General features: G+C 43.8%; 1 protein-coding gene across 3 annotated transcripts in view; it reads left to right on the forward strand.

The window, feature by feature from the left end:
• Nucleotides 1-4,490: 4,490 nt before the first annotated feature.
• The window catches only part of PLPPR1 (phospholipid phosphatase related 1), a 179,906-nt gene continuing 161,000 nt past the window's right edge, over nucleotides 4,491-23,396 (forward strand). For 2 of the 3 annotated variants that reach the window (XM_073345701.2, XM_073345697.2), the window contains exon 1: nucleotides 4,783-5,202. The gene's annotated coding sequence lies outside the window, so the exon portion shown is untranslated. The other variant, XM_073345698.2, reaches the window with a different exon arrangement.

Raw genomic sequence — 23,396 nt, forward strand, 5'->3', positions numbered from 1 at the left:
CTGTGAACACAGGTAAATCCACACTCCTCTGTCTAAGGCAGGCTTGTTTACCAACTGCTTCCACAACATGTTTCAAGAACATGTATGTGTGCTGGAAAAAGAACTTCTTATATACAACCCCTACATATATCACACCATGCTCTTCATGACCAGAATGTCACCCCTTACCAGATGATACCTTACAATACAGAGTTTGGCTAAATATTCTGCGTGTTGGGCATAGTGAGTTTGTCAGACCGGCTGGGATTTATTGTTACTCAGCAGTACACTCTTTGGCATAAAGAGGTCCTTAGGGTCACAGACCCATTAACAAAAATCTTGCCCTGTGTTTTGAGACAATTCTCTGCGAGAACATTATAAAATATAGATATCGCAATGTATCTCCCAAAACTCCAAGAACTTGTGTGTCTTCTAATATATCGTAATAATAAAGACCGATTTCAAATTCAAGTCCACTAGAACTTTGGAGTGTCTTCACTGTGAAACACTCTGCCTAATGACTGGGATACAAACAAGTTAGAGGGGACTTGAATGAGGTATTTATGACTATGAAGAATAAAGTGAAAATTGAGCTGTGGAAATTGAGCGGTTCTTTCTTTTTATCTTGTCCCAAGAGCTCACTTGATGAAATTAAGGGTAAACAAATTTAGGGAATATTTATTCTCTTGACATATACTGATACTGCTGCAAAGGTTATTGAGTCATTTATAGTTGCTGGATTTTAAAGTAGGGCTGCATGCTAAAATAAGTATAATTTCACGCCAAGGGATCTAATCTGATTGCCAATATGGATTAGGAAATACATTTTCCCATTGTGTTCAGCACAGTGCAAATTTCTAAGAGCACAATACTGCAAGTTGCTCAGGATTCTGGCCTTTATCCAGCAAAGAGCTTGAGTACATGCTTAATTTAAGCATGAGAGTAGTCCATTGATTTCAATGGGATTATTCACATGCTTACACATAAATCAGAGGGTGGATCACTTTACAAGATTAAATCTTAAATGTATTGCAGAGTTGTTGGTAATGCTTTTCTCTTAAACATGAGGTACTAGGCATCGCTAGAATCAGGATATTAAATTAGCTGAACTGGTGGTTTGACTGACTATGGCCACTATTGTTTTTAATACTGTGGGTGTCCCAGGATACAACTCACAGTAGGAGGAGGATAATTCCATAACACAGCAAAACCTGTAGTGTCAAGTCTCACAGTAATGAGCTAAATATTTCAAATGTTAATTCCAGAAGAGGGAGCCGCCAGGTGACATGAAAGAAGAAAAGAATATTTTGAGAGACTCTCCTTATAGTTGGAGATGATGACTCTTTCATTTATTATTGATGATAACCATCTGAAAAATTACAGTGGTACTAGCAATTTGCACCACACTGAGACCAGAATTGGGCCCACTAAATGACAAATCGCTACTGAACCTGGGCTGGGATTGTCAAAGGGGCGCAAAGGAGGTAGCACCCAGTTCCCATTGAATTTCAACTGGATTTGGGCAGCTCACTGACTTAGGCCCCTGATTCATCAACGCACTGAAGCATGTGTTTAATCCTAATCGTAATTAAGTCCTACTGAATTCAATGGGACTTAGGTGCATACTTACAGTCAGGCATGTTCTTGAAAGCCTTGCTGAATGAGGATACACTGCTGCTTCAGGGTTTAAGCTTAGACTGTAAATTCTGTGGGGCAGGGACCACCTTTTTGTTCTGTGTTTGTACAGCACCTAGCACAATGGGGTCCCGCTCTGTGACTGGGGCTCCTGTGTGTGATGATAATACGGTAATAAATAATAATATTTTTTCTCTTTAAAATCCCAGCCTTGGAGTGTTGCCCCCATCAGTGGTATACAGTTGTTCCAAAAGTTACATGTAGTTTTTTGAAAGGTTGACTTTTATTTATTTGGGGGGGGGGGGGGGGAAAGAGGCAGGTTTCCTAAAATACAGCGTATAGGTTGTCTGAATGCCTGTTTAGCAGCTGTTAGTGTGGAGCACTGCTCAATGATCACTCTTCTTTACCTTTCTCTATTATTTTTGGTTATTTTCCTTGAAAAATATTCTTCCTATTAAAGCTTCTTCTGGGGCTGCCTGGCCTACTTTAGGCTAAAAATAGCCCTTGTTGCTGCTGCTGGTTCAGGCAAGCCACACGACCACCCACACTCACAAACCAAAACCTCACCCCTTGCTGCGCTTCCCTGAAATTAGAAGCAGGTTAGAACTCTGCATGAGCATAGGCGCCAGGGAAAAAAACAGGAGATCCAGCTTTCCTGCACTGTTTCCACTTCACTTTCCGACTGCTGCGAGTGGGGAAACAGCTGTTGTGCTTTTCGGCTGTTATTTCTTCCATAATCCAGATGCGGCTGGGGGAATCAATTGGCCACATGAGAGAGCTGTGAAAGGGGAGAAGATAGGAAACAAGATATGTATCTGAAGCTCCAAAAGTTCAAGTTTGGTTTAAAGTGGGTGACTCTTCTCCAAACCAGTTTACTCAATCTGAGACAATGAGATAAATCTGTCTGTCTGAGGTATTGTAGGAGGCAATATGGCCTCATGGACAGAACACTGGACTGGGTCTCATGAGCCCTGAGGATGGAGCAGTGGACTGGGACACAGGAGTCCTGGATTCTGTTAGATTCTGTCCCTGCCACTGACACGCTGGGTAAACTTGGGCAAGTCATAGCACCTCTCTGTGCCTCAGTTTCCCCTTGTGTTAAATGGGGCTGATACCAACATCCTTTATAAAGCACTTTGATATCTATGGAGGAAAAGTGCAATATAAGAGTTAGGTACCTGTGTAGGTACCTACACAGCACCCATTACTATAGTGTGCGAGTGCCTCACAATCTTTAATGTATTTATCTGCACCACACCCATGTGGGGGGAGTGATATTATCCCCATTTCACAGATGAGCAACTGAGGCACAAAGAGGCTAAGTGACTTGTTCAGGGTCACACAAGGAGTCTGTGGCAGAGCAGGGAATTGAAGAAGGACTTGGAAGACCCAGCACCTTAATCACTGGACCCTCCACCCTTGCTTCCTTTGGGACAAAGACCCAACAGGTGGAGCGTACCAAAAACTGCCTGTGTGGGAAGCTGGAAATAAATGTGAAGTTAGTTTCTTTAAAGCATCAGTAACATTTTCTGTTACCTCTCTTGGATGATAATAGCAGGAGTGTGTGGGCTGTAGGCAAATTTTAATTTAACACAAGGGTCATTTTGTAAGTCATTATTATATTATAGAACCCTATAAAGTATTTAAGATTCAGAAATGCTACACCAGCAGCTGGGTCTTTGCCATCTTTGATTCAGGTGAACTGTCCCATGGGCTTCATTCAGGGAGACTATTTGTATGAATAAGGGCTACTCATGTTAGGAAGGACTTGCGTGATTGGGGGCCTTTACATCTCTTATTACAATAAAATCCAAATCAGCAAACCCTAGGAAATATCACTGATTGTGGCCCTGATTGTACTGAGTCTTTATAATGCATAGGAAAGTGCATGGCACCTTTTATCTGTATGGTTTCAGAGTAACAGCCGTGTTAGTCTGTATTCGCAAAAAGAAAAGGAGTACTTGTGGCACCTTAGAGACTAACCAATTTATTTGAGCATGAGCTTTCGTGAGCTACATCCGATGAAGTGAGCTGTAGCTCACGAAAGCTCATGCTCAAATAAATTGGTTAGTCTCTAAGGTGCCACAAGTCCTCCTTTTCTTTTATCTGTATGTAAGTTAGAATGATTGGCCCTGAACCTTCACTCTATTCCATGCAGGCATTGACTGTGATGGGGGCTACACATGGGCCCAGCCAACACAGAGTCAAGATCTGCTTGCAGGATCAGGGCTGCAAACATTCAGTGTTCTCTCCTAGATCATTTGGAGACAATTTTATGCTCCATTTGCTCCCCAGTGTTGCTGCCTGGCTGTATTTTGTATTTGTGAAACCCCACCGATTGGGAGGGGGAGCCAGGATAGCTGCAACACTGCCTACAATAAATATGGTGCTATAGATCAGCTTGGGAGGATTCGATTTTTACTGGTAAATGTCGATTTCTCCGTACATGCACAAATTGAGGAAAAAATATTCCCATCGATAATAGACAGGCAAAGCAAGAATCATAGACTCTCAGGGTTGGAAGGGACCTCAGGAGGTCATCTAGTCCACCCCCCCTGCTCAGAGCCCAATGCTGTTTGAGAATTTAGAGTTTGATTTAAGGCTCTTGCCTTGGTATCTTTTGACATGCGACGTTGACACTGCATTGCCACAGTTAACACTTTTTGCAGCTCAACTGTTATGGGATCGTTACTGTCTGACCCTTCTGCATTGTTTGATGCCTCTCCCCCACCCCCCCTGGCCAACGTCCCACAACTGTGAACATATACATGGATAAAAATCGGGTGTGTGTGTGAAACTGCTTAAAACCAAACATCCATACGATCTGTGAAAAGGGAAAACAAGCGACGTCGCATTTGGCCAAGCCGAGCGGTCGCCGGGATTCAGCCAAGCACCCAGTGCTGAGACTGTGCCGGGGGCTTGCCAGGGCTGGGGCCTGGCACCTCTCGGCTCGGCAGGTCATAGCCCCAGCCCCCCTGGGCTTGCCGCGCCAGGAAAAGGGCAGAGAGCGGAGGCTGGGCGCCGGGCTGGGTGTCGCACGGTGCGAGCGGGGCCCCGCGAGTTTGCAGGGGAAAGACGCAGCGAGGCGCCCCCTGGCGGTTCTCCCGGGCTGCCTGCCAGGCACAGGGGAAGATCCTGCTCCGGGAGGCAGGTGAGCGGGAAGGCGGAGCGGCCGGGCGGGCGCCCGGGGAGCCGGGCTCGGCGCGGCGGGGCGGGAGGCAGCCAGCCCCCCGCTCTCCGCCCAGGGTCGCCCCGGGCTCGGGAGGTGGTGGAAAGCCCCGGGTCCCCTCCCCTGCGCCTGCGCGCTCCTGCCCGGCTGGTCCTGGTGCTCAACAAACAGCGGAGCCTGGCCCTCGGGCAGCAGCCGCGCCAGGAGCAGGCAGGAGGAGCAGGAGGCGGGATCGCCCCCGCAGCGCCCCCCCCCCCCCCGCAGCCCCAGCCCGGCCCGCGGGCCGGCCCTCCCAGGCGCCCCGCGGTCACCATGCCTTGGCTGGGGAGCGGGGCGGCGGGCAGCAGGCTGCCTGGATGCCGCTGCTCCTAGCTGGACAGCCCCGTAAAGAAAGAGACCGAGGGGAGGCTGCGCTGGAGGTGAGTCAGGGGCTGGGGGCTCCTTTTGCGGGGATCCGGGCTGCTAGGGGGCCGCTGGGAGGGGTTGGCTGGGGGAGGAGGTGTCTGGAGGCAGATTTGGGGGAGAAGGATGGGGGGGGGTTTCCTTTAATTCCTCAGCTGACAGGGTGCAGCCCCCACCTGCTTTGGCCGCAGCAAACTTTTAATTTTTTTATTCCCTTTCATGTGGGGACAAAGGGGGCTTGGCCGCTGGGTGTGGGGTGAGTCTGGGGCTGGCTGTGGAAGGACACAGAAGGGTTGGTTGGTGTGGGTGTGGATATGGGAGTGTGGATCTGCATGCATGTAAATATTTGCCATGGCTAGTTCTCTCCCTCTGTGGCTGTGTTGGGGGTGGAGGGTGTATCTTGGTTGCCTTTGCATGTATATTTCTTTGTGTGTCTCACTCTGTGTGTGTTGTGGGTCTGTTTGTGTTACTCCATGTGTGTGTGTGGGGGGGGTGTATAATGGGAGCGACACCAGCAGTGAGACAGGCTAGATGCATGTGTGTATTTGTGTATTTCTTTGTGTGTTTATGGGTCTGTTGTTTCTCTGTGTATATATGTTTGCAGCCCCCTGATGCTGATACATGTGGCTCCCTGTCTCTCCGTGTTAAGATCTGTGTGGGTGGATTGCTTTCTCAAGTAGACATTGGGCTGTATTTTGATGAGCTGAGGGGATTCACATATGCAGCTGGGACATGACACTCCACTCCCTGCTGCTCCGTCACAGCCCCCAGGGACTCCATCCTATGCCTCACCAGCAGATTAAAAAGTGACCTGTGTGCTGTATTCAACAGAAGAGCAGGGGGGTGGGGAAGGGGTGTTGTTGTTTTGATGGTTGCTCTTTCTGTGCATGTACCACAAACAGCTGAGGTGACACTTGGGTCACTAATGGGCATGAACGATGAGTTATTGCGAGGCATGTTGAAATCAACCTCAGGAGATGAAAGGAGCTGGAGTCTCCCCAAGAGGCAAAATGAGCTGGTGCTGGCTGCATCTTTATTCTTACGATGGAAGGGTATGTGTGAGAGTGTGGCATATACAAGGGACACTTTCCGCACTTGACTGAGGACAGGGCTGCTGTTTTCCTTATTTTTGCCTTCTACTTCTGTGAGTATCAATAGGAAAAGTGATAAACATTTCTTCCATATCTTTAAGATGCCTGTGAAGACAACACATTTTGATAAGGGAGTGGCTCCTACGGCATGTAAATACCTGCATATGTAGAGATGAACCCCCAAGATGTTTTCCTCCTTGGGAACCATGGTAGTGCCCTGTCCATAGAAAATGTTTCAATGCATAAAGCCAGATCCTCAGCTGGTGTGAATCGATGTCATGCTACTGACTTGAATGGAACTATTCCGGTTGACATCTGCTGAGCCTCTGGCCCAATCTCTCTTTTAAATGGGACAACGTGTGAAGGGAATACTTCTGATGATGGGAAGAAACTACCTGGCTCCTGTAGTGGAAGGAAAAGAAGTGGGTTACCTTCTTCAGAAGAGAAGGGGTGGATTTGGGATTCACATCAGTGACCCAAAGAGAGGAAGGGAAGTGCATGTGAGCAGTGAATACCGTGTTTCTGTTCCTGTATTCCCGCACCTGTTTCTTCCCAGGTTGTTCCCTTGCAACATATGTCTGTTTCACATGTTGAAACATACCACACACTGAGGCAGTATATAATGGATAACCCAAATCCTCAAAAATAAATGTCAAAACAGAGACCGCCACCATCTTAAATCCCGGGTTCAACATTCACTCCACGTGTCACAATGGTCCTGATTCTGCATCTCTTGCGTAGCCAAAACTCTCATTGGCTTTAATGTGGAGGGACTACAGAACTGGGCCCTGGACATTGTAAAAACCTCCATGCATCTGAAGAAGTGAGTTTTTTACCCACTAAAGCTTATGCCCAAATAAATCTGTTAGTCTTTAAGGTGCCATCGGACTCCTTGTTGTTTTTGTAAGAACCTTCACTCTGTTTGGGGACAGGTGGGATTTTTTTCACCTCTCCTCCTTGAGGGAACTTATTTCCTTCTAATTTTAGGGAATGGTGTGCAAGTCCCACTGGATGGGTGCTTTAGAAAAACTTTTGGTGGACATAATTGTGCCCTGGTCCTACACAGCAGAGTATGGGGTCCCAGTGCAGATCTTGGGGATGGTTGCATTGGATAGACAGACTGCATGTGGCTCTGCCTGACAGGCTGTCCAGCACTGCCGTCTAGGCAGAAAGGGGGCTGGAGTGTGCTATCTTCTGTAAAGGTCTGATGCAGTTTCTCTATGGCAGTTAGGAAATATTTAGAAATGAGTCGGGAGATCAGTCAAAGAGGAAATTCCATGCTAAGAGAAGGAGGGCTTTGAAAATACATTTAATCACACCATAATTCTGTTAGCTTTTCATGTATTATTCCCTAATTTTCTTTGCTAGCTTTGCTAGTCATCCAAGATTTTTTTTAAACAAATTTCTGTCTCACAGCTCTTTTTCCCCTCCTTCCTATTTCATCCAGCAGCAAGAGTCTGGATGTGGAATTTTGTGAAATCTCCAGGATTTCCATAACAACAAGCTGTGATGTTGTTACAGAATCAAGTAGAATTTTTTTTAGTTTAGATATTCCCCTTGTTAGAGATTTCCCAGTTACAAAAGTCTGGTTTTCATGAGTTTTCTTGTGTGACTAATAAAATAGCAATAATGATAATATTTAGCAATTATGTAGCACTCAGTGGGCCCAATCTTGCACTGTTCCCACAGGATTGGATCCTCACATTGAGTCCATTGACCCTAGTGGGGCTCTGAGAGATGTAAGGGTCCTCTTGCACAAAACTGTAGAATTGGGCTCTTAAAGTAGTGTGCAAAAATTAATCAATTGCATATAGTTAATTTTTGTTTACAAACAGTCATGCTGTATTTCACCCATGAATGTACAGGAAGTATTCAGGAAGCACATTAGTAATGGTTAGAATTGGTTTCTAAAATGTGCATTTTAAAAGTCAGCATTTCTTACTTTGCCATCGGAATAGAATCTTAGTTTATTAAATTTGGAGATCGGTTCTGATTTCATTTTCTACTGAGAGAAAGTTTGGGGCACAGGAGAGAGGGAAGGGAAGGGAAGCAAATACCTTTCAAAATCCAGCAGAGGAGGATAGAGAGTCCACATTGCTTTTTCTGTGAGATAATGTTTTTCAAGGGAAATACCTTCAAGATTATACTTATTTTTTCCCCCTAAGGACCACACATTTTTTTGAGAATAACAGCAGTAAAACAAGGAAAAATTCTGAGATTTTGGTGACATTATAAAGCACTTGAGCTTCCCTCTTCTGGGTTATGTCAAGAGTAACTCTGAACACAATTAAATTCTATTCTCATTTATAGTCATGCAAACCTAATGAAGTCAGTGGTGTTGTGTAGTGTGAGAACAAGGTGGTCATCTCCTAAAAGGTGAGAGGACGTTCAACTTCTCTTGGGTCAAATCTTGAAGTCCTCTTGCTCTGTTTTTATTCAGTCCTTATTCAGGTAAAAGTGCCATGTGATTCAATGAGGAGTGAGTCCAAGATTTGTCCCATTTACTTTGATGGGAGACCCATGCTTAGCTCCTTTTAGAATTTGGCCCATTGTATCCCATGGTGAATTCAATGGAAACAGGGTGTTCAGTTACTTGCAGGACCTGGCTCTCTATCTGTCTATATTCTGTGTTCTGTAAACCCAATATTGAAGTCTAGGCATAGGCAAAGCTTTCATTGACTGTAATAGGGGTTTTGCCTGTGCAAGGACTGTAGAATCTGGATATGAATACTGTACAATATCTGTGGACTCAGTCCTGTATTCGTTGCATGTCCAAAACTCCCTTTGACTTCAATATCTTTTTATGACTATCCATTTTGGGGGGATTTTTTTGCATTTTTTAAAGGTTGCATGTATTATTGCTTCAATGTGAAACTGGTCGAACAACTTGTTTATATATTCTGTACGTATTCGTATTTACATGTTTTATACAGTGTGTTCCTTGTCGTTGATTAGCCCTGGAGTGCAACAGCATTTATCGTAAACGTGCGCTGTGTCCCCCTCCAATATCTTGCCTTCAGAACATTTGCTGAAACTACCGCTGTACTTGTTCTGAAGGTTTTATACATTTGTTTGTGTGTGTGTGTGAAAGTTTTCAGTTAAATGTTTTGATCCTGCAACTCTTATTCCCATGAATGATCTAGAGTCACACCGGTAGGATGTTAATTTGTGTGAGTAAGGCTTAAAAGACTTGGCCCTCCATCACTCGTTTCTCGGAAGGATTGTTTGGGTTGCTTATCAGTTAATAGGTACCATTCCCCCAAATATTCATCTATTGATTCCCTTTTGGAATCCTTAAAATGCATATCCTAAGGCTGTTTTCCATGGGTAGAGTGATGCAAATCAGCCTCTGTGTAAACTGGAATCAGTCCCTGTTTTAATTGGCCCATTCCTTGGTGTCTCCTCCTACCCAGCATAACGATATAGGCTACATTTAGGCATATTTCAATGCACCCTATGCCTCCATGAAAATGCAAGATTGAACCTTTTGCGTGGGGCTTCCCCAGACATCTATGATAATGAAGTGCAGCAACGCACATCCATTGGGGGGGGGGGGGATACTCAGGTTCTTGTGATATTCTGAAATGTGTATGTAGCTTTTATTTTTCACAAATACATGCCTTATATTTATCCCATCTTCCAGTGCTTCCCCCGAGAGACAAGGTAATGTTCTTTATTCAAATGGGGCTTACACCAAGAGGCATATTTATATTTAAAAGTATGGAGCTTTGCTAGTGCAATATGTAGGGCATCTTATTATTGTTTCTGATTTGTCATGTACAGCTGAGATCCTTCGGGTTACATTAAAAATAATACAGAAGAAGTGATTGAAGATGTAATTAGCTGGAAAGGGGGAGAGAACAAAATGTAATAGACAGAGGTTTGATCAGTTATCCCACAAGCTTAGTGCTCCATCATTATTCTCTCTCCTAGTAGCTTCCAGACAGACCCCCATGCACAAACGTACTAATCAGCTATCTAACACACCCTCTCTAGGGGCCCAAAAAGTGGAATAAATGCAAGACCTTGCAATTCACACCAGCACTGACAAATAGAATGGTGTCTGCAAGGTTTATGTCTCTTTTTATATTTTTGATTAAAGTTAACCATGATTTCTTTGGACTAAAAGAAAGGTTTCTGTTTGTTTTTAGATGTCACTTTTACTTACAACAGGCAGGGCGGCTAAACTGCTGTTCTTCCTACATTGTTTCAAAAGAGTTGTTTGAATAACTCTTCAGATTTAAGACATCTCTTTCAATCTTTGTTTCCTCTTTGCAACGATGTAACAAGCAAAGAAAACATCTGAGGGCCAATTCCTGCAGGCCTTGCTCAGAAAGATCTCCCACAGAGGAGAAATATTAGTGGCACCTGTTATTACTGGCAAAGATACAGTTTGCCAAACTCCTAGAGTAAAAGGACAAACACAAGGGGGCTGGGGTGCATACACTGACAAGAATTTGGTCAATTAAAAAAATAGGTGATTAGACTCATCACGAGGTCCACGTGCCACGTCAGTCCCATCTAACCCTATTTTGAGTGAGGCTTAGGTGATGCATAAGCCTTGTGCTAGACTCTGCACTGGGCTGAATTTCATCCATGATGGTTCCTGCAAGCGATTCCATGTGAGCAAATGTTTATGCCCGCTTGAAGCCCCACTGAATCAAGGGGACTCTGCATGGGCTCAGGCTCCTGCCCACCCAGAGCAGCTGGTCTAAGTGGGGCCATGTTCAGTAACTTCACTGAGATCCTACCACTGCAATTACAATTCAAAGGTGTTTCTTTCTTGAGATTACTTTTTTAATTATCACTGTGAGACACCAGTGAGCTAAATAAGGTCAGAATTCTGGTCCAGCGACCCTGAGTTCAGATAAATAAAACCAGATCTGATGGCAATTGCATCCCATTCACATTCCACTGCATGCTTCTGTCACCCACATTTGTAACATATTCACAGAAAACAAGATGAAGTACATTTCTTTTCCACAAGTACAATAATTTATTCTATTTGTTTAGTAATTGCTTTTCTATTTGCATTTTGTATCTTGTACAGTAACTGATTTTTCTACTTGTTGAGACCCTCTTCTCCATTCATTATACATGGGCATCCTGCAAAGTTTAAACTAAAGGAAATTATAGCTCTCTCTTTTGAAGCTGGCTAAGGTATTCAGTAGGAAATTTGGCTGGGTTTTATAAAATTATGTATGCCAGGATTTCTGGGGACTCCGATGGAGAGCTGTTTATGGGGAAGGAGAGGAGAAGTAGCGGGATGGAGACTCATCATAACACAATACATCTTTTCTTCCCTGCAAACCACCGATCAGATTCAGTGGGGCAAGACGTGTTTGCCATTTTTAAACGTAATCCAGAATTGACCTGGAGTAGGAAAAGCACATCTGCACAAAAACAGTTAGAGAAGCTGTTCTGATATTCTCCTGCAGGAATCTGGTCGCTAACAGATCAAACCTAATGCTGATTCTCTGGCATGCTTCTACTCATTCCTACCTGTTAAACTGGACTTGTGCCAACTCATAAAATACGATGCCAACTTCATCAAGCAAAAGTGTCAGCGTAATAGAGGAAAGTGTGAAAAATTCAGTCACTCTAAGAAGATCACCGTAATGCAAAGCAAAACAGGTGCCATTTGCTTCATTATAAGAATCACATCTGTTGACATTTCTGGGCATTTTACCATTGATGAATTCCTCCCTGCTCTATTTCTTTTTTTTAATGTAAGTGCTCAGAATTCTGCAGGCAGAGCAGGAAATATATGTCACATTTTGAACGAGGCCAATTGCACATCTTCCTAATGTGCCGCAGGGGGTTTCTAAGACAGATCGAGATTTTTAATAAGCTTACAGAGTCTTTCTACTCTTGGGCACCAGTTGGAATGAGGACCAGGTTGCCAAGAACTGCAAGTGAACATCTAATTGGTGTTGGGTCACCTGTACAGTATGAATTAATGGTTTCAAGTGCTAGTAGACAGATATCTGCATCATAAAACTTGCCATTAGTTGGCACCTTTCATGGCAGAGAGGACAAGGGCTGGTTTTGCATAAAGCTGATCACAGTCAATTTTTAAATCAAGATTGGATGTTTTTCTAAAGGAATTATTTCAGGGAAGTTCAATGCCCTGTGTTACGCAGGAGGTCAGACTAGATGATCCCTTCTTATCTCAGAATCTATGAACTGTGCAGCCTTTCATCCTCAGAGCTGCTTCTTCAAGGACCAGGCTGAGACAGATCTGGGTAGGGCGGGAAATTATTTACTGCTGCTGTTCATACTGTACTTGAGCTTCTGGATCAAAAGACACTAGTCTCTAACGGTATCATTCTGGCACTGTCTTTACTCTAGGGAAGTACAGGTCTCCCCTGTGGAAGTGTAATTCACAAACTGCTGAAGTTTCACAATGTTGCATCACTACACCTCTGGCATCTTGAGCATGCATTTAATTTTATTTAAAGAGGCACAAGGCGATGTGCCAACGTACAGTTTACCTGCCCTTAATGGGTTTTCATGATTATCGACGTCTCTTCGGAGATCAACAGGATAAAAGCACAATTCCGGAAAGCCACAGCTTCCTCAGGCCTTAGCTAAGGCAAACAAAACGGCTGTAGCCTATATCTGCCCTACCGTGTGCCTTGAGTCTATTTGCCACAACCACTTTGAGTAAGATTCGGGGAGCTATCACCTGCATCTGTCTCAGCCTTGTGGCTGCAGAGTCAGAGAGTGTGTGAAGGACCAAACACCAGACGCGAAGGAGCTCATAGCAGGAGCCTGCAGCACCTCCAGCATTCCCAGTAGGTTGTGGGTTGGGGGACTGCACGCACGTGGCAACTGTGACACCTTCGAAAGGTTCAGTGGCAGGGAGTCATCACAAGCATTGTCACAGCAGTGACTAAAGATAGGCCATCACGCATATAAGGTAGCCAAATTCAGTACTGCTGCTTCTGCTCTCATGCTCACACAATACGTGAAGCCAGTGACCCATGTATTTGAGAAATAACGAGGAAAACGTCTGACGTCTAATATTAGATAAGGGCACAGACAGTTGAAAGGAAAGTGAACGAGAGATCTGATGTCCCACTCAGACTTGATCATTCTTTATTGAGAAATGGCTTATGGCCACATGCATCTATCCTGCCAACCCTAACTTAGGACAGATGTCATACACATATCTAATACAGCACCTGAGCCTACCCACAGTCTATCATTAGGTTCAATTCAGGGATACTGAAAATGAATTGTACAGGACTTACATCATCTGGCCAACATGGATGAAATATGTTTGTTACATATTGGCAGTGCACTGGGTTTCAGCAGGGAAAAGAGTTTCCCTGCAGAAGGAGGGTACCTTGCATGAGGAGTTGTTGGAGGGAGATCCCATACCGGTTCTTCATTCACAACAAGGCAAAGGCAATTTTGACTAGATCTGGTTGGGAAATGGTTTTGTTGTTGTTGTTTTTTGTGGTTCCCCTTCCCCATGGAAAATGTTCATTTTCCACAAAAAACTGAAACTCCAATAGATTTTCAGCCCCAGACTGCTCAAAACTGAATTTTCATTAGCTGAAGTTCCATGCTCAGGTCTTTCTAGGTGGTCTCACATGTCTAGTGAAAATGTAGTGATATAGAACTCATCAAGACCATTTGTTATTGCCCGCCCGGTTGCATGACGCTTCAGTCACACTGCTAACTTCTACTGGTACATTTTCTTCTCTTAGCAGAAAGGGAAGCAGGCAACTTGGGGATCAACAGAGAAGCAGCTGAATGAGTAGGAAATGGATGATGGACAAATGCAATCCCTCCAAAAGATTATAATGGTTGCGTATCATGTGCATAGAACTTGTTACATATGGGAATAGAGCGGAGAGCTGTGTGTTAGTGACTATTCTGCCATTACCCAGAGGCTTTTGAACTGAATGTTTGATTTTTAGCAGGCACCGTTCCTAGAAACACTGGAGTTCATTTTCCCCAGCAGTACAATCTTGAAAATGCATGTCAGCCATGCCAGAATGACAAACCCAAGTACATATTACATCAGACTGGCTCACAATGGTCCCTTCCAATTTTGGAATCGATGAATCAATGGATCTATGAATTACTGTTCCTCTATAGCTCATGCTATGTTTGTTCACAAAACATGGGCAAAAGGCTTTAGGCTTACTCGTGTGTTCCCAGCATTGATAGATTTGCATGTACTGCCTCGTAAATCTGCATTTTTCAGTATATAAAGATCTGCAGCTAAGAGTAGCCCACCCAGTCTAAACCCCATCTTTTTGGAAGCAATATTGACAGTGTGTTTTACGAAGAAGGGGTGGAAAAAAGCCATTATGGGATCAGCTAACCCATTTGTAGCAGGATCCCATTCAATAATCTCATGCAGCCTGGTAAGCACTTACAGAACATCCAGAAAAATTAATTACACTGCCTTCTTCATTATTTATCAAATGACAAGTGCTTTGTGTTCCATTTCAGGTGAGACAAAATGACTTTGTGGAGGGTGTGAGCACAATATGTGGTGTGTTTTCTTCATAAGGGCATAAGGCAGTTTAATGATCTTATTTTGAATATTTTCTGACAGGACTTTGATATTTATATTATTTATCGGTGGCCAAGGCTAGACGCATGTCAACATACCTCAATTTAGTTAGCAGAATTGGGCCTAGGAGGGCATGAACTGACAAGCTGCCTTAGAAAACATTTGTGCTTAGCGGTGAGTCAGTCTGTCCTGCTGGCAGCATCTGAACACATTAATGCAGGTAAGCTGCCATCTTCCATAGACGGGCCTTTGTCCTTATGTTCCATGTCTGTCCCTTGGGTTGCTGTGAAATTCCAGGGTAATATCGAAGGCTGAGGAAGGAGCATAAATAAGCTTAATTCATAGTAAAATAGAGTGAAGATGATATGCAACTGCTAAATTGAGAGCTTTATACTGTTGGCCTCCCAGGCCCGGCTTGGCTTTGTCAACTTGTCGGTAATAGTATTTTTGATTAAATTGGGGCTTTGTTTGTTAAATATTTTGAGACTTGATTGTGTATGTTTAAAGCTCATCCTAACTGTTAGTTTTTAATTAACATTTCTATTTGACTAATGCTGATCCTGCTGGGGGACAGGGTGGTTTGTTTTTTTTAGTGAGTTCATTGTTCAGAACTTTCCTTGCTTAACATGCCCTTATTTGTTTCAGTAATATCATAAAAAGAAAAGGAGGACTTGTGGCACCTTAGAGACTAACAAATTTATTTGAGCAGCTCACGAAAGCTTATGCTCAAATAAATTTGTTTGTTAGTCTCTAAGGTGCCACAAGTCCTCCTTTTCTTTTTGCGGATACAGACTAACATGGCTGCTACTCTGAAACCAATAATATCATTGAACTGTAGGACTAGAAGAGACCTCGAGAGGTCTCCTAGTCCAGTTCCCTGCACTCAAGTCAGGACTAAGTACTATCTAGACCAAGGTTTCTCAAACTGGGGACCGTGGACCCTTGGGGGTCTCTGCGGGTACCTCAGGGGTTTCGCGGGCCCCACTGATCAACTCCTCCCCCTCCCTCCCAGCGCCTCCTGCATGCTAAAAGTCTGGCAGTGCAGCATGGTGAAGGCAGGCTTTGTACCTGCTCCGGCTCCATGCCACTCTTGGAAGCGGCTGGCACGTCCTTTAGGCCCTGGGGGATGGGGGCGGGCAGGAGGTCTCTGTGTGCTGCCCCTGCCCCGAGCGCTGACTCCGCAGCTCCCATTGGCTGGGAATTGCCCCACCCCTCCTGCCTAGGAGCCGCTGCCAGAGGGATGTGCACCCAAACTCCCTCCCTCCTGGAGCTCGCACCCCTCACCCCGTCCCGTACCCAAACTCCCTCCCAGAGCTCACACCCTTCACCCCCCTCCTGCACCCAAACTCCCTGCCCCAGCCTGGTGAAAGTGAGTGAGGGTGGGGAAGGGTGGATGGAGTGAGTGGAGGTGGGGCCTCGAAGAAGGGCAGGGCAGGGGTATGGCCTTGGGGAAGGGGGTGTGGCAAGGGCTGAGGGGGGGTCCTCAGTTTGCTAAAGTTTGAGAACTGCTGATCTAGACCATCCCTGGCAGGTGTTTGTCTAACCTGCTCTTAAAACCTTCAGTGATGGAGATTCCAAAACGTCCCTAGGCAGTTTATTTCAGTGCTTAACTACCCTGACAGTGAGGAAGATTTTCTTAGATAACTGATGTTTTCTTATGTTATTAGTGTTTCCCATCCCTTTATAATAGTCAGGTTTCATTTATCTTAAAATGTCTCCCCTCCCGCCCCCCTCTGTTTATATAATTGAGCCTGCTTCTGCCACTGGGTTCACTCTGATGGATGTATCTCAGCATCCTTAAAGATGACTTAATCTGATCATTGGATTCTTGGGCATATAACTCAGCAAGATGGCTTCAAATATCCAATGACATGCTCATCCATCAGCGAGGTCAACAAAAGTTGGTTACTGGATAAATTATTCCGTACTCAGTTCTAAAGACTGTAGACAGGGGTGAAAAACAGCAGCAGCAATAAAAATGTGATCTCTTTGGGAACAGAAATTGTCTAAGAAGCTGAATAATTGTATGGGCAGAGATGCATTTAATATCAAATTGTGAACTTACCCCTGGGTGTATCTACCTTTAAATCCCATTTAAGACCGATATGTGGATTTCATCCCTGCGCAGAGGTCTTGCAGAAGGGCTGTGTACCTTTTAAATGCCATGTAAACCCTATTAGCTTAGATCTAGTGTTGAATTTACTCTGGAGCTGGTAGAGAACAGGCACGCTATTTACAGTTGTTTCATACAACATGCTATTTAAAATTTAATGTATTCTGAAATAACGCAAAACTATCGTTTAAAAGCTGCCATCCCCTCAGATTTCTATTCTAAAGAGGAGCAGTTAATCAGTACATGGTAGAATACAATGTACTTACTGCTAGTAGAATTAACTCTATCTTATTGTCTTCATCATAGGACATTAGTTGGCACAAATAATAGAAACAGGAGTAACAGAGATCCCTATTATGATAGAGCGTACAACAAGAGAAACAGGAAAGGCGGAATGACGTCTGCGGACTGTGAGTGGAAGGGCAGGCGAATGAGTGAGGGACAGTAAATTGTGTATTAACTAGAGAAGAGAAAACAGAACAATGTGGGTCCTAAGCAGAGTATGCCTCGAGCTACAGGAGAGAAAAATACACTGGTCAGATTAATCTTCCACAGTGGCTCAGTTTCAGAATGGGGGCCAAGACACTGAGCTACTGTGATGATGAGGGCTATTTAAGTATCTGGAAAGAGAGATTATGACTGGGCCTTGCATGGCTGCTCAGGATTTGGGGGGAGATAGAAGGGATGACGTGAGGCCATGACTTTGGTGCTGCTCCAGCCTGGCCTTCAGGATGGTGCAACCTGCTCATCTTCTTGCTATGGGGTTTTTGGGATCTGCTTCATCCCTCACCAGGCCTGCCCTGTCACAGGGCAGGGCCACACTGTCCCTAACACAGGGATGAGCTAAAAGCCACTCTAGCCTGCTGTGTTCAGTCTTCTTCTTTCTCATAAAAAATCTTCAGAAGCACGAAGAACTCGTGCCAGAACAAACCAGCCTTGTTTATCTTCCAGGGCTTAGCCAGATATGGAAATGCATGGAATCCCCTCTGTCAGTTACATCCTTCTCTACTGCATGTGACATTTTCCGTCTTTGCTGAGTTCCGGGGTTCAGTCAGGGAAAGAATTAATGTTGTCCCTGGATTTTTATTTCAAAGAAAAAAAATCACATGATTTTCCTGCACCAGGAATCAGAATGACAATTGCAGAATCCTCTGCCCCACTGTCATCTTTTCAGTTTCTTCTTTTTCACAAAATCCTACTTCCAACATGTAGTCCCCAGGATTATCCTTAACAATCAGACCCAGCAGAGCCAGGATTTTGTTTTCCCCAAGATCCATCCATTTCCTCCCCACTGGAATCTGGAAGATGCGTAAGATTTGTAGATCTGATTTGGTTCTCTAATTGTTATAAGGGCTGACCACATTCCCTTTTTCATTCGAGTCTTTTTAATTCATTTGATCTCTTGCCAGTCTTGCCTCCTTTCTTTTTTTCATTTACAGTTAATGTGGCCTTGGGGCCTGATTCTGCAAACAGTTGCTAAAGGAGGTAGAAAAATCAATCCGGACTACGCACAGGAGTTAGTAAAGATACGCCTGGCGGTAACTGCAGAATCGAGCAGCTGAGGAGCACTGTTGCTTGAGCTCCCCACAGTAGCTTCCACCTTTTTAGCAGCAGCCTGGAACTGGCTTTCTAAAATGGTTTGCTTTTTGATCTGGTTCAAAGCTTCCAGCAGTTTTCTTATGGGGAGATCTCTGCTGCTGAACTGAGGGAAGAGGAGAGACCAGGTGGGTGAGGTAATACGCTTCATTGGGCCACCTTCTGTTGGTCAAAGAGACAAGCTCTGGAGTTATGCAGGGCTCTCCTTTAGGTCTGAGGGGAAGAGGAGCCAGTTCTGCAGAATCTCTGCCTACGGGTGTGGCAGAATGAGCACTCACATTTTTCAGCACTTTTCTCTTCTCTTTGGTTTTTTTCCCCCCCAGGCAGTCCAAGCCGTTCACAGCCCTGAACTGCTTGGGCTTCCTGGGAAAAACAACAACCAACTCCCAATTAGGTGAGTCCCTTTGTTTTCAGTTTAAACTGATTTCTACCGAAAAATCCCGGGTTTTACAAAAAGTAGAATTCATTTTTTTCATGATTTTCACCCTACTTTTCCATCATTCAAATATAGAAAAATAATGTGTTTTATTAAGAAAATACAATGCATGGCATGAGATGTATGTATTACGACAACACAGTAGTCTGTGTGTACACACAAAGCTGCCTGTTGAAGTCAGGCTGTGTATTAGTCTAGAAGATGCACACAATAAACAAACAGGCCCGCACGCAGGTTCTGAACGTACTGATGAATCTCACGCCCACCACATACATATTTCAAGCTGTTAGCAGATAATGGTTAAAAGATCTGACACACGAAACAAAAATCTGTATCAGAATATGTTTCAGACCTCGAAGTATTTGAAAGTTTTAAAAAAAACAAAAACAGGCGAAAAGGATGAAGTTGAATGTATGCAGTGCAAATAGTGTGGTCCAATTATTACATGTAAATATAGGCTAACTGCTCTAAGTCTACAACAGTAAACAGTTTATTTAAATGAAAAGTTTTCTTTGGGGATTAGAGTTCTATTGTTTTCTTAAACTCAGCGGTGGCGTTGTGTTTTGAGTTCTGTTTTAGTTCCGCAGCAAACCACACTGATGCTTTGATGGATGGAATTCAGTCGACTGAATACTTCTTTCCCCCTGTTCTTCCATTCACCAGAATAAACCGATATTTACCCAGAAATATTAATAGTTTTTCCCCACCAATTTTCACCTGGTTTTGTTGTCGTAGTAATAAACACTGATAAATTCCCAGGAAAAATTAAGTAAAATAAAAACAGAAAACGAAAGGCCCAGTGCATAGGTCAGGTGCTGCCTCTCTGCATAAGGGAGAATTTCACCCAGTGTGAATGGTGTTCACCTGTCCCTCCACTGCCAGTTCACAGAGGATGAGCAATGAGGTCAGAGGAACTCAGACTCTCAGTTGCTCTGTTTCTTTCAATGATACCTTTTGTCTCGCCAAAGGGGGATCTCCACTGTGCTGATTGAGGCCCTTGAATAACTCTTGGTCATCAGTGAAGTCCTAAGGATGAAAAAGAGACACCGAAAATAAATTACAAACTGAAAAATGTAGGTATCGCCATAAAGTGTCAGTATTTCAGATAATACATTGTGCCTTTTGAGGTTGTTTCTTCCATGGTTTGGAAGAGCTAGGCTTTGAGGCTTTTTCTTTATTACAGTGGCATCTCTTTCATAGGTTTCAGAGTAACAGCCGTGTTAGTCTGTATTCGCAAAAAGAAAAGGAGTGCTTGTGGCACCTTAGAGACTAACCAATTTATTTGAGCATAAGCTTTCGTGAGCTACAGCTCACTTCATCGGATGATCTCTTTCATAGTTGCACAATATTTGTCAGATCCTGATCCCCTTGAAGTAAATGGCAAAACTCCCATTGACTTCAGTGGAGCCAAAGTTTGACTCAGTATGTGCATGGAATCTACTAGCCAGGCATGATTATTTGCACTGAACATGAGTTTTGTCTTGCATAGGAAAATGATTATTAATTTAGGACCTGATCCTGGTCCACTGGGAAGTCAGTGGGTGTATTGCCATTGAGTTCAGTGGAGCTGGACTGGACCAGGGATTGCTGAAATATTTCTCTTTTCAATTTCCATGCATGTTTTCATCTCATTTACACTAAGGCCCCTTCACAGTGCAACCCTTAGTATTTATTTATGGGTACTTTTGTTGTACACATCACCACTGAATGTGAATGGCTTTTTAAGAGGCCCTCCCACATCATACTAAGTTGATAAGCTTTGGTTATTTTGTTCCAACTGTCAGCATGTATTTGTCTGTTTTTTCTTGTCAGCTTCTCTTCATTTCAGCTGGCTTTATCTTTGGTCTCAGTACCTGACTGAAAGATGATAAAAGCCAAATTAGATTCTCCACCGTCAACAAGCAGGATAAGAGCGTTTTCAAATGCACTGCCATGCATTGGAAGGGCTGTAGAGTTGTCAGAATTCGTTAGGATGTTTTGTTTGATATAAGATTTGACTGGAAACTTTTTTAAAAAAGATTTTAAATTAACAGCAATGAAAGGGGTATAAACTCTCCTGCTTTGGGGCATAAGCCAATCCCTCACTGATTGGGGGTGTGTGTTGATGTTAGGAAGAAACTTCCCTCTGGGAAGGTTATTCCCTAGTGGCCTATTACAAGTTTTCTTGCAACTTCCTCTGAAGCATCTGGTCCTGGCCACAGTTGCAGACAAGATATTAGACTAGATGGGCCACTGCTCTGAGCCATCATTCCAATGTTTCTAACTGAAGTCCTCCATTTATCCACAGAGCCGTTACAGAGCAGACATTTGTAGGGTGAGATTTTCCAATAAGTGCATCCCCAATAAGCCTCACCCTATGGGCCCACCTGTGGGGGTGAGATATAGTTAGGCATCCCTGTCCTTGGGTTCCCTGAAACCAAAAAGGAGGGCAGTACCGCTGTGGTGAAGATGTTTTTTCATGATGTGTGGACAGCTACTAGAACCTGTACTGAGACCAGCAACTCACTCCATGTAGGACCCCAAGCAGCCATCAGGTAGTAGCAACCTACAAACCTAGGCCTGATCCTGTAAAGGCTTAAGCACATGATTCCCTTCATGGGGCTACTCATTGCTTACGTTCATTGCAAGATCAGAACTTTAGTCATGGTGTGAGCCAGTGACCTAGAGGTGAAAGAGTTGTTTAAGAAAGCATGTGTCAATACTTTGAGAGGTTTAGATTTTGAATTTCAAGTGTCTGTTCATTAATTCATGCACAGGAGCAGAAGAATGCAACAAAGAGACAACAGATTTGGCCTGATGGATATGCTTTTAGCCCATTTTTATGACAACACAATAGCCTTATGTGAATCTTTCAGAATTACACAGAATACAACGTCAACTTGGAAGTAAAAAAGGTGTAAATTAGAAAGGTTAGTCTCACTTAGCTACCTGCTTGTTCAAATGGTATGTGGATCCAAGATAGCATATGACTGGTTTTCCGCTAATATTATAAACCAATTATAGATGTTTTCAAGATGGGGTTGAAATTTTTGTAATAAAAAAAATTGTCATCAAGAAAATGGCCTTTCCGAAAATAAAAGAAATTGTCAAAACATTGAAAACTTCAGCTTTTTTTTTTCTGTATTAAAAACACTATCAAAACCACAGGCATTTTGCTTACAGGAAATATTTTTGTTTGTTTTTTTGAAAAGGGAAAATTTCTATAACCAAAATGAAAAACACCAAAAACATCTTGATTCGATCAAAATTGAAAATGGATCCGTTTGAACCCTGTGAACTCTAAGCAACTTTGAGTTTGAGGTGTTTTTTGGTTAAATGCTTTTGTATTTTGGGACCAGCTCAGATATTGTTACGTACTGTATGGTACAGCCTTCTCCACCTGTTTCTCCACAGCACAGGGGTGTGCTCTTAGGAAACGGAGACATCTTCTGTTTTGTTCACACAAAGTCATTCTCTTGCTGGACATGGCTGTCATGCAGTTCCTCAGATGAACAAATACTTCATGTGGACATATTAACCACTGGCAGCTAAATTGTTTCTGCCTTCCAAGGTCTGTGCTCTTCAGATAAAAACTGGGGGATAAGATATCTCAGCACTTTATATTTTTTTGATCATCTCTTCTTGTCATATTTCCCTTTATCTCTGAATGCCTACTCTTTGACCTTTCTCCTCCAGCAGACCCATGAGGGTTATCTTGGCAAATATTATTTTCTGCTGACAATCAAGTTCTTCCTTCTACAACCAGAGCCGCATTCAGATTCTATTGAATAAAAAAGGCTGTGCTTTGCTCTCACTTACAGAAGTGTAGCCCTGCTGAACGCATGTAAAGAAGAGCAGTGTCTGGCCCTCTGTATCCTGTACTGGTTTTCCCTTCGCTTTGCCAGGAAATTCATGCTTCTTTCCTTAGGTGGTACAGGGCTTTAAATCAGTCTCCTTCCTGCCTCTTTGCTCTAACTTGTTCCACACAGGTTGCCCCTTTCCTCTGCTGAGGCCACAAAATGAACCATCCCTGTTGTGTCCTCCTCTCACTCTCCTTCCTGGGATTGCTTCTGTGTGGCCTTCTACTCTTGTCACACTCACTCTGTGACACCTCCAGACTTTGCTCCTTCCAGACCTTTTTATTACAACACAAATCACCTAATGTGCTTGTCATGCCTATTTGGTTTCACAATGAACACTTCTTCTTTGTTGGGATGCTGGTAAAGCAAAATCAAGGTGGTTTGCCACCATCATGGTGATGGATATTCCAAGGCTAACTTCATCCTCTGGACTGGAATGAAAAGTTCTGAGTTGGAAATGAAGGGCCAGATCTGAGTTGGAAATGAAGGGCTGAGTTCAGTGGAGATGTGCTAGTTTACACCAGCTGTGCATCCTGCCGCAAGCCTCTCAGAATTCTTGGTACCAGCATGGGAATGGAGCCGTCGAACAAATAGTTACAC

This window comes from Lepidochelys kempii, chromosome 5 (assembly GCF_965140285.1).
Source record: "Lepidochelys kempii isolate rLepKem1 chromosome 5, rLepKem1.hap1, whole genome shotgun sequence".
Lineage (NCBI taxonomy): Eukaryota > Metazoa > Chordata > Testudines > Cheloniidae > Lepidochelys > Lepidochelys kempii.